Source organism: Schistocerca americana, chromosome 5 (genome assembly GCF_021461395.2).
Source record: "Schistocerca americana isolate TAMUIC-IGC-003095 chromosome 5, iqSchAmer2.1, whole genome shotgun sequence".
NCBI lineage: Eukaryota > Metazoa > Arthropoda > Insecta > Orthoptera > Acrididae > Schistocerca > Schistocerca americana.
Window position 1 is genome coordinate 504,038,273 of NC_060123.1, and position 10,428 is coordinate 504,048,700.

Here is a 10,428-nt window from a genome sequence, read left to right on the forward strand (position 1 = left end):
GAGCTGTTCAGATAATATATCTTGAATACTATGAGATGTATGGCATTTCCAAAATATCACCACCGATGATGAAGATTGGGATGCAGGATCATTCAACAGTGCTTCTGGCTCCCTTAGCATTCTTAATAAAACTCAATCCCTTTTCCTGCTTTGCCTTTATGAAAACAGATTTGTATGTGTTGACCATCTCTATGCACTTCTTCACACACAATTGCATGTGATATCAGTATGTGCAGTGCTGAAGTCAAGAAGACCATCAGTTTGTTAAAGGATATGAGTTCAGAAAAAACTGTGACCTCTTGTATTGAAAGCTGTAACAAGAAATTTCACAGTGAAATAAGTGTTAGAGAATGTTACTTCCAGTACTTTAAAATGTTATCTTATGAGCTCTTAGATAACATGATAGTGCAAATGGTAAAGCATTTTGTAGGTCTTTAGAATATTCAGTTTATAGAGTTACTTGATAAGAACCAGGCTGGAAATCGCAAATCAAATTTACCAACAATGAAACTGAATGGCCTATTCTTCATAAAGAATTACAGGAAAATGAGTTAGGAAACATCTACATTGATAAACGGAAACATTTAAATTGATAAACATAAATATCAACAACCTGCAGACCTTCTTAAATACTTAATAGACAATGATCTTAAACATATTTATAATGAGGTAATAAAGTTTGTCAAATTGTTGCTTACATTCCCTGTCACTTTCCAGCAGAAGAGTTGAAGGGGAAGGAAAGGGGGGGGTGAAGTAAAAGGACTGGAGTGGTTTAGAAAAGAGGTACAGTTTGGAAAAGTCGCCCAGAACCCTGGCTCCCAGGGGAGACTAACTGGACGGGGTGAGGAGGAAAGACTGACTGTTGGTGACTGCATAGGATGAGATTTGAAGACCTGAGAGCTTAAAGGTGGAGAGCTTAAAGGTGCAAGACAGACATAATTGCTAAAACATCATGCATGAGTCAATAAGAATGAAAAACTAAGTACATTTTATGTAACAGGGGTGGGAGGGGGGATAGTGAAAAATAGACAGGTCAGAAAATGTATGATGTAGAAAATTAAAATGGAATGAAGAAAGGAGTAGTTACTGTGGAGAAATGCTAATATGGAAGGAATTAATATAAATGAAGGCCAGGTGGGTGGTGAGAACCAAGGACATACTGCAGTGCTATTTCTCACCTGTGGACTTCGTAGAAACCAGTGTCTTCAGGAAAATGACAAGTTATGTTCTCTCTACTCACAACTAATCCACAATATTCAGCACTGGTAATGTGTCTGATAAGATTTGGAAAAAGCTTCAGATGGTTAAATTTTTTCTAAAATCACAGTTTGTGTGATGCTGTCTGTTCGTCTAGAGACTGCCTGTTCCTTCTCAGGTTTGCCTGTTTGAAGGGACAAACTCATCTTTTACTGAATTAGTGTGTTTAATAATACACCATCCAGTCACATTAATGTGGCAACCTGTAAAAAAATGTGAATGGCCACCTTTTTCAGTGTGGACCACTGTGAAACAAGTGGGAAGATAGTCAATGAGATTCTGGAAGGTACCAACAGGGATGTGGACACATGCCAACTCCGTTTCCACGGTCAGCTGTGCCAGGTTTCTTGACTGAGGATCTATGGCACAAACAGCCTGATTGAGGTGTCCCATGGATTCTCAATTTGTTTGAAATCTGAGGATTTTGGTGGCCAGTGGAGTACTTAAACTCATCCTGGTGCTCTTTAAACCATGCTTGTATATTGTGAGCTTTGTGGCATGTTGCACTCTCCTGCTGGTAGTTGCCATTCTGCCAAGGAAAAAAAAATTGCAAGTAGGGACGGATATGGTTCCCAAGGATAAATGCATACTTGTGTTGATCTGTTGTGCCTTCCAGAATGATGAGATTACCCAGGGGATGCCATGTAAACATTCCCCAGACCTTAAAGCCCCACCCTCCAACTTGGACGCTTCTGATGATTGTTTCAGAGTTTTACTTTCAGGCAGTTCATGCCATACACACCATGGCCTTTTTGCCAATGGAGTATAAAAAGTGATTCATCTGAAAAGGCTACCTGTCGCCACTCAGTGGACATACAGTTGTGGCACTGAAGTGCAGATTACAGCCTTCATTGCTGATGAATGGCAGTCGGCATTGGTGCATGAAGTAGGCAACTACTGTGGAGTCCCATACACAGCAATGTTCACTGAAATTGTCATGGGTGAGATACTGTTGGTAGTCATTTGGTTCATATGGGTGGTCAGTTGCTCAAGAGATGCATATCTAAAACAACAGTATGAAAATTGTGAGTCCGCCTTGATGCAAAACACTTTTGTTGTTTATTTATTTATTTATTTATTCCCCAAGCTAGTTTCAGCAACAAATATCACTATCATCAGTGGGTTCTTTAAATCTTATTTATTATACATTACAACATGATTTTAAGACTGCTGTCACTGTTTGCGGTGTACTGGTATTTTCTGTTTCCTTGTGTTTCGGCATACCTCATGTCATCTGCAAGTTCTCTCGACTGCTTGAAGCTACTTTAGTACACAGAAAATATAACTTTCACACTTAGCTCATAATCATTAATTGGATTATGAACAAAGTGCAAAAGCTATGTTCTTCTGTGTATAAAAGTAGCTGTAAGCTGTCCAATGAACATGCGGGTGACGTGAGGGCTGCAGAAAAAACCGGCAACAGAAAAACACAGAAAATACACCACAAACAGTGACAACAGTCATAAAATCATGCTGTAATGTATAATAAATAAGATTTTAAAAACCCACTGACAATGGCGAATTTGGTGCTGGAGGGGAATAAATAAATAATAAAAGTGTTTTGCATCAAGGTGGATTCACAATTTCCATATTGTTGTTTTTGTATGTGAACATGGACCGAATGGAAGAGTTCCAAGATACATTATAATTGCACATCTATTTGCTTGTCCACATCTCCATAGCAGTCATTCAGCCCTGTCATCTACAGCCCGCAGTGCACCACATTTGCCTTGACACCAGTTTTTGCATAGGGCCATTTTGACATGCATAGTATGCTTTAACCACGGTGGCATGTAAACAGCTTACAAACTTAGCCATTTGAGAAATGCTTCCACCCTTGACCTGAAAGCTAATGATCACGCACTTTTGGACGACAGTTAAATCACTCCATTTCCACATTACGAGAATGACTACATTGTTTCTCATGTTCCATGGATATGCTTTATACACCCTCCACTACTAGTCTACTGCCTGCCATATATGAATGGTTATTGCACATTGACATCACAGGCAGTGGTCACATTAATGTAACTGAAGCTGTAGCAATAATAATAATAATAATAATAATATTTGGAGGCCCGGGAAAAGAATAGGCCTCCGGTATGTTCTGCCAGTTGTAAAAGGCGACGAAAAGAACAAACCACTAATAGGGCTAACCCCCCTTTTAGTATGATTACTTGGTTCAGGACAGAACTAAAGAAGCCTCGGACAAGCGCCGTCATGGTCGGGAACGACGCTTGAACCCTATGCCCGCCCACAATGGTAACGACACTGCTAGCCAACTGGAAAATGATTTAAATCCAAATAGAGGTGTTTTGCAGGATATGCTTCCTGCAACCACCCTAGAAGGAAAACAAAGACAGAGGATGAGATGGTCAGATGAAGTTAATCGACACCTCATGTTCTGTTATTTCCAAGCAACAAACCTAGGAACCAACACAACTGGATACAGATCACAAGTATACACAACATTTATTACCAGATACCCGGAATTAAAATTTTTAACAGAACAACGACTAGCTGATCAGATCTGTGTAATAATAAAAAATAACAGGATACCCCAGTCAGAATTAGAAATCATCAAACAACAAGTACTACAAATACTGGAACAAAATAATGTGCAATTAGAAGAAGAAGAAAATACAGTAATGGACTCAAACATCCCAGAGAAAACAAACAAAGAACAAAACGCATCAATTAGACAATCAGAGGAAAACGAAATCTTAAGACAGCCACCAGCACAAGCACAAATAGAACATGAAGTGACACACATGTTAGATATAGAAGAAAAATTTCAGTTGACATATATAGAGTACAAAGACACAAATACAGACATTAGACCATTCTTGCATAGACCACCAAATAACCCACAAGTCGAAACAACAATAAAAACTATCAACACAACCATACACAAAAAAATAAATGAATACACAACTATGGAAGAGTTACAACTACTGGTTTATGTAGGAGCACTCACTACACTAAATATACACACTAGGCAGAGATCAGAACCAACCAACACACAGAAGAAACCCACAAAACCAGCATGGCAACACAGGCTACAGATCAGAATAGAAAAACTGAGAAAAGACATTGGACAGCTAACACAATTTATAAGAAATGAAATATCAGACAAAAAACGAAAAAGGTTAGGTAAAATCTCACAACAAGAAGCAATAGAGCAATTAGATGAAAAGAAGCAGAAATTACAAGCATTGGCCAAACGACTTAGAAGATACAAAAAAAGTGAAAATAGAAGGAAACAAAACCAAACATTCAACACAAACCAAAAGAAATTTTACCAAACAATAGATAACACACACATAAAAATAGACAATCCACCAAACATAACAGACATGGAACACTTCTGGAGCAACATATGGTGAAACCCGGATCAACATAACAGGCATGCACGGTGGATACAAGCAGAAACAGACTCATACAAGATGATACCACAAATGCCTGAAGTGATAATTTTGCAACACGAAGTCACCCAAGCAATTAATTCTACGCACAATTGGAAAGCCCCTGGAAATTATAAAATAGCAAATTTCTGGTTAAAGAAGTTCACCTCAACACATTCACATCTAACTAAATTATTTAACAGTTACATTGCTGACCCATACATATTCCCTGATACACTTACACATGGAATAACTTATCTGAAACCTAAAGATCAAGCAGACACAGCAAACCCAGCTAAATATCGCCCCATAACATGCCTACCAACAATCTACAAAATATTAACTTCAGTCATTACACACCAATTAATGACACATACAACACAGAACAAAATTATAAATGAAGAACAAAAAGGCTGCTGCAAAGGAGCACGAGGATGTAAAGAGCAACTGATAATAGATGCAGAGGTGACATATCAAGCTAAAACTAAACAAAGGTCGCTACACTACGCATACATTGATTACCAAAAAGCTTTTGATAGTGTACCCCACTCATGGTTACTACAGATATTGAAAATATACAAAGTAGATCCTAAATTGATACAGTTTCTAAACATAGTAATGAAAAACTGGAAAACCACACTTAATATCCAAACAAATTCAGATAATATCACATCACAGCCAATACAGATTAAGCGTGGAATATACCAAGGAGACTCATTAAGTCCTATCTGGTTCTGTCTTGCTCTGAACCCCCTATCCAACATGCTAAGTAATACAAATTATGGATATAATATTACTGGAACATACCCACACAAAATCACACATTTGCTATACATGGATGATCTAAAACTACTGGCAGCAACCAATCAACAACTCAACCAATTACTAAAGATAACAGAAGTATTCAGCAATGATATAAATATGGCTTTTGGAACAGACAAATGTAAGAAAAATAGCATAGTCAAGGGAAAACACACCAAACAAGAAGATTACATATTGAATAACCACAGTGACTCCATAGAAGCGATGGAAAAAACAGATGCCTATAAATATCTAGGATACAGACAAAAAATAGGAATAGATAATACAAATATTAAAGAAGAACTAAAAGAAAAATATAGACAAAGACTAACAAAAATACTGAAAACAGAATTGACAGCAAGAAACAAGACAAAAGCTATAAATACTTATGCTATACCAATATTGACCTACTCATTTGGAGTAGTGAAATGGAGTAACACAGACCTAAAAGCACTAAATACACTTACACGTTCACAATGCCACAAATATAGAATACAGCACATACATTCAGCAACAGAAAGATTCACATTAAGCAGAAAGGAAGGAGGAAGGGGATTCATCGACATAAAAAACCTACATTATGGACAGGTAGACAATTTAAGAAAATTCTTTCTAGAACGAGCAGAAACTAGCAAAATACACAAAGCAATCACTCATATAAATACATCGGCTACACCACTGCAATTTCATAACCGCTTCTACAACCCTTTAGATCACATAACATCAACAGATACGAAGAAAGTAAATTGGAAGGGGAAGGCACTACATGGCAAGCACCCGTATCATCTAACACAGCCACACATCGATCAAGACGCATCCAACACATGGCTAAGAAAAGGCAATATATACAGTGAGACAGAAGGATTCATGATTGCAATGCAGGATCAAACAATAAACACCAGATATTACAGCAAGCATATTATTAAAGATCCCAATACCACAACAGATAAATGCAGACTTTGCAAACAACAAATAGAAACAGTAGATCACATCACAAGCGGATGTACAATACTAGCAAATACAGAATACCCCAGAAGACATGACAATGTAGCAAAAATAATACATCAACAGCTTGCCTTACAACATAAACTTATAAAACAACACGTTCCCACATACAAGTATGCACCACAAAATGTACTGGAGAATGATGAATACAAATTATACTGGAACAGAACCTTTATAACAGATAAAACAACACCACATAACAAACCTGACATCATACTCACCAATAAAAAGAAGAAATTAACACAACTAATCGAAATATCCATACCCAACACAACAAATATACAAAAGAAAACAGGAGAAAAAATTGAAAAATACATCCAACTGGCTGAGGAAGTCAAGGACATGTGGCATCAGGATAAAGTTGACATTGTACCAATTATACTATCAACTACAGGAGTCATACCACACAATATCCACCAGTACATCAATGCAATACAGCTACATCCAAACTTATATATACAACTACAGAAATCTGTAATTATTGATACATGTTCAATTACCCGAAAGTTCCTAAATGGAATATAGCATATACCGTACAGTTAAAAGGAAGTGACGCTTGATCAAGGTCCGCGTCACTTTCCATTTTTAACCAGACTTAACGTCTGAGAAAGTAAAGAAATAATAATAATAATAATGCTTGATAAATATGACCCAGAAAGGCATTTCAGCCATCAAAGAAAGCAAGAGGAGTTCACAACAAGTTCCCTGAGCTTGATCAGTCCACTAATTCCATGGAGATATGGGAAGCAACCAATAGAGTTTTTGATAAATGTTATAAATCATTAATAACTACTGTACTTCAGCAAGGCTGTATGACACCCAGACACTTCAACCAGGCAATGCCACAATAAATTGTAGGTATATCTTCACACAGCTCCAGAAATGGTGCATGCAGGATACATTCCCTTCTTCATATAATCCTTACTTCTCTGATGTTTTGAAATTTATTTATTTAGTCTAAGAATAATTTTAGTACATTGCTTGTACATATGTAGGACAAGAGTAAACATAATTAATTTAATATTACAGTAGTCATTATGATTACATGGTCAACACACAGTGCATAATAAGATCAATTGACAAACTGACACAATACATTGCTTTTACAGTTGACAACAGAGGTTAGTAAGAGAGAATACATGATAAACACAAATTAAATTACAGTGTGAAATGACATAGTACATAATTAACAGTATTTGGTACATGAGGTTTACCTGTTATGATGATCCAGGAATTCTGAGATTGAGTAGAAACAGTGGTCAAACAAGAACTGTTTCAACTCTACACACACACACACACACACACACACACACACACACACACACACACACACACACAGAGGCAATTGAAACCACACTACGAGCAGCAGCACCTGTGCTTGATGGGAGTGGCAACTGGGTGGGTGTAAGGAACAGGCTGGGATGGGGTGGGATAGTATGGTGGGGGTGACAGGCAGTGAATTGCTGCAGGTTATATGGAGGGGAGGGGGGGGGGGGGGAGTGGTGGAAAAGGAAAGAAATAAAAAGACTGGGTGTGGTGGTGGAATGACAGCTGTGTAGTGCTGGAATTGGAACAGGGAAGGCGCTGGATGGGTGAGGACAGTGACTAATGAGGGTTGAGACCAGAAGGGTTATGGGAACATAGAATGTGTTGCAGGGGAAGTGCCCACCTGCACAATTCAGAAAAGCAGATGTTGCGTGGGAAGGATCCTTATGACACAGGCTGCGAAGCAGTCATTGTAATGAAGGCTATCATTTTTGGCAGCATCTTCAGGAACAGGGTGGTCCACTTGTTTCTTGGACACAGTTTGTTGGTGGCCATTCATATGCGGGCAGACAGCTTGTTGGTTGTCATGACTAGATAGAATGCAGCACAGTGGTTGTAGCTTAGCTTGTAGACCACATGACTGGTTTCACAGGTAGCCCTGCCTTTGATGAGATAGGTAATGTTAGTGACCGGACTGGAGTAGGTGGTGGTGAGAGGAAGTATGGGACAGGTCTTGCATCTAGGTCTATTACAGGGGTATGAGCCATGGGGTAAGGGATTGGGAGTAGGGGTTGTGTAAGGATGGACGAGTATATTGCGTAGGTTTGGTGGACGAAGGAATACCACTGTGGGATGGGTGGGAAGGATAATGGGCAAGACATTTCTCATTTCAGGGCACGATGAGAGGTAATCAAAATCCTGGCAGAGAATGTAATTCAGTTGCTCCATTCCTGGGTGGAACTGAGTTATGAGGGAAATGCTCCTCTGTGGTCAAATGGTGGGACTTTGGGAGGTGGTGGGAGACTGGAAAGATAAGGCACAGGAGATTTGCTTTTGTGCAAGGTTGGGAGGATAATTACAGTCAGTGAAGGCTTCTGTGAGACCCTCGGTATATTTGGAGAGGGATTTTTTGTCACTGCAGGTGCAATGACCATGGCTGGCCAGACTGTACGGAAGGGCTCTTTGGTATGGAACGGGTGGCAGTTGTCGAAGTGGAGGAAGTAATTGTGGGTGAGGATATAGTTGGTTATGGAGACTAGGAACGAGGTTGTTGATTTGGAATTGGTCAGGCGCTGGGAAAGGTAGTGTTCTCTAGTGGTAAGGCCTCCTTATCCCCATCCAGTCGCCACTCCCATCATGCACTGGTGCTGCTGCTCGCAGTGTGGTTTCATGTGCCTGAGACTGCAGTCATGTGTGTGCCTATCTGCGACTCAGCATCTCCACTATCTGGTGAGGAGTAGCCTTCCTTCTCATAAAACTCTTTTTTTTTCTTTAGTACTCATCATACTGTACTCATTCTTTGTAAATTATTTTGATATTTAGTTTGACACCTCCAGCCTGCAGCCTCTACCGATCGGTTCCAACTGGTCTTAATCATTGTTGAAACATGTAGATAACATTAGTTTCAAATTTTCCATATCTGTGAATTTTAATCATGTTCATAGTATTTTTAACTTAGCACACTTACAAAGTTATTGCACAGTTCTTGCTTGAGGTCAGGTCATAAGTATACTGCTTTGGTAGCTCTATGTAACTGCAAATTGTAAATTTTGTGCAGCACAAGGTGACTGGCCAACCCTATAACCAGCTTCTGCCATAAAGCTGGTGAACAATCACTTTGTCATTGGCAAAAACTACTCAAGTTATTCATATGTACAGCCATTTCTGCACAACATTGCTAAAGGACAGTACCAAGAGCAAAATACTAAAAGTTTATGTTTACATTTTGGATAACCTCAGTAGCTATATTACAATATATATTTATTTGTCTACACAAGAAGATTCCCTCAATTTCTGTGCTGTGTTTCCTGATACATCATCACAATTGACATGCCAAATAAACTCACTTTTTATTTTTTATTTTTTTTTTTTTTAACATGAAATATGCAACCATGAATGCACTGTGCACACGAGACAAAATTGTACCATGAAATTCTCTGAGTACCCTTAAAGCTACTTAGCACATGTTCTGATGTTAAACAATTGAGACCATCCTGGGCCATGGGAGTTCCTCTTTCAATCAATTAAGCAAATCAGTGAGCTGATGAAGCCATCTTTCAGCTTTTTGGAAGATAATCAGAGTCATCTTTCAGTTCTGAAAACAACTACAACCAAAACATGTCATGTCAAGATATGGCTGTTGTAGCTTTGTTGTGCTCTCATGTGAAGATGAGCAATCTGTGTTCCTGAAGTTTTAATAGAGCATCCCATAATACTCTGGTAGTCTGATGACTTTCTTTGACACCATCTTCGTTATGCATGCTACGCGGGAGCGAAAGAGAGCTATTCTCATACTCCAAACATGTTAGAAATGTTTATCCTCTTGCGCAATCCCCAAGAAACTTCACACTGTCATGTAGAATCTGGAATAAAGTACCTGTTATGATAATGGACAAATCTTACATAATACATAATAACAAGAGGTAGGAACTGGCCCGGTATCCGACACAGTGCCAGCCAGCAACTGCTTCACCAC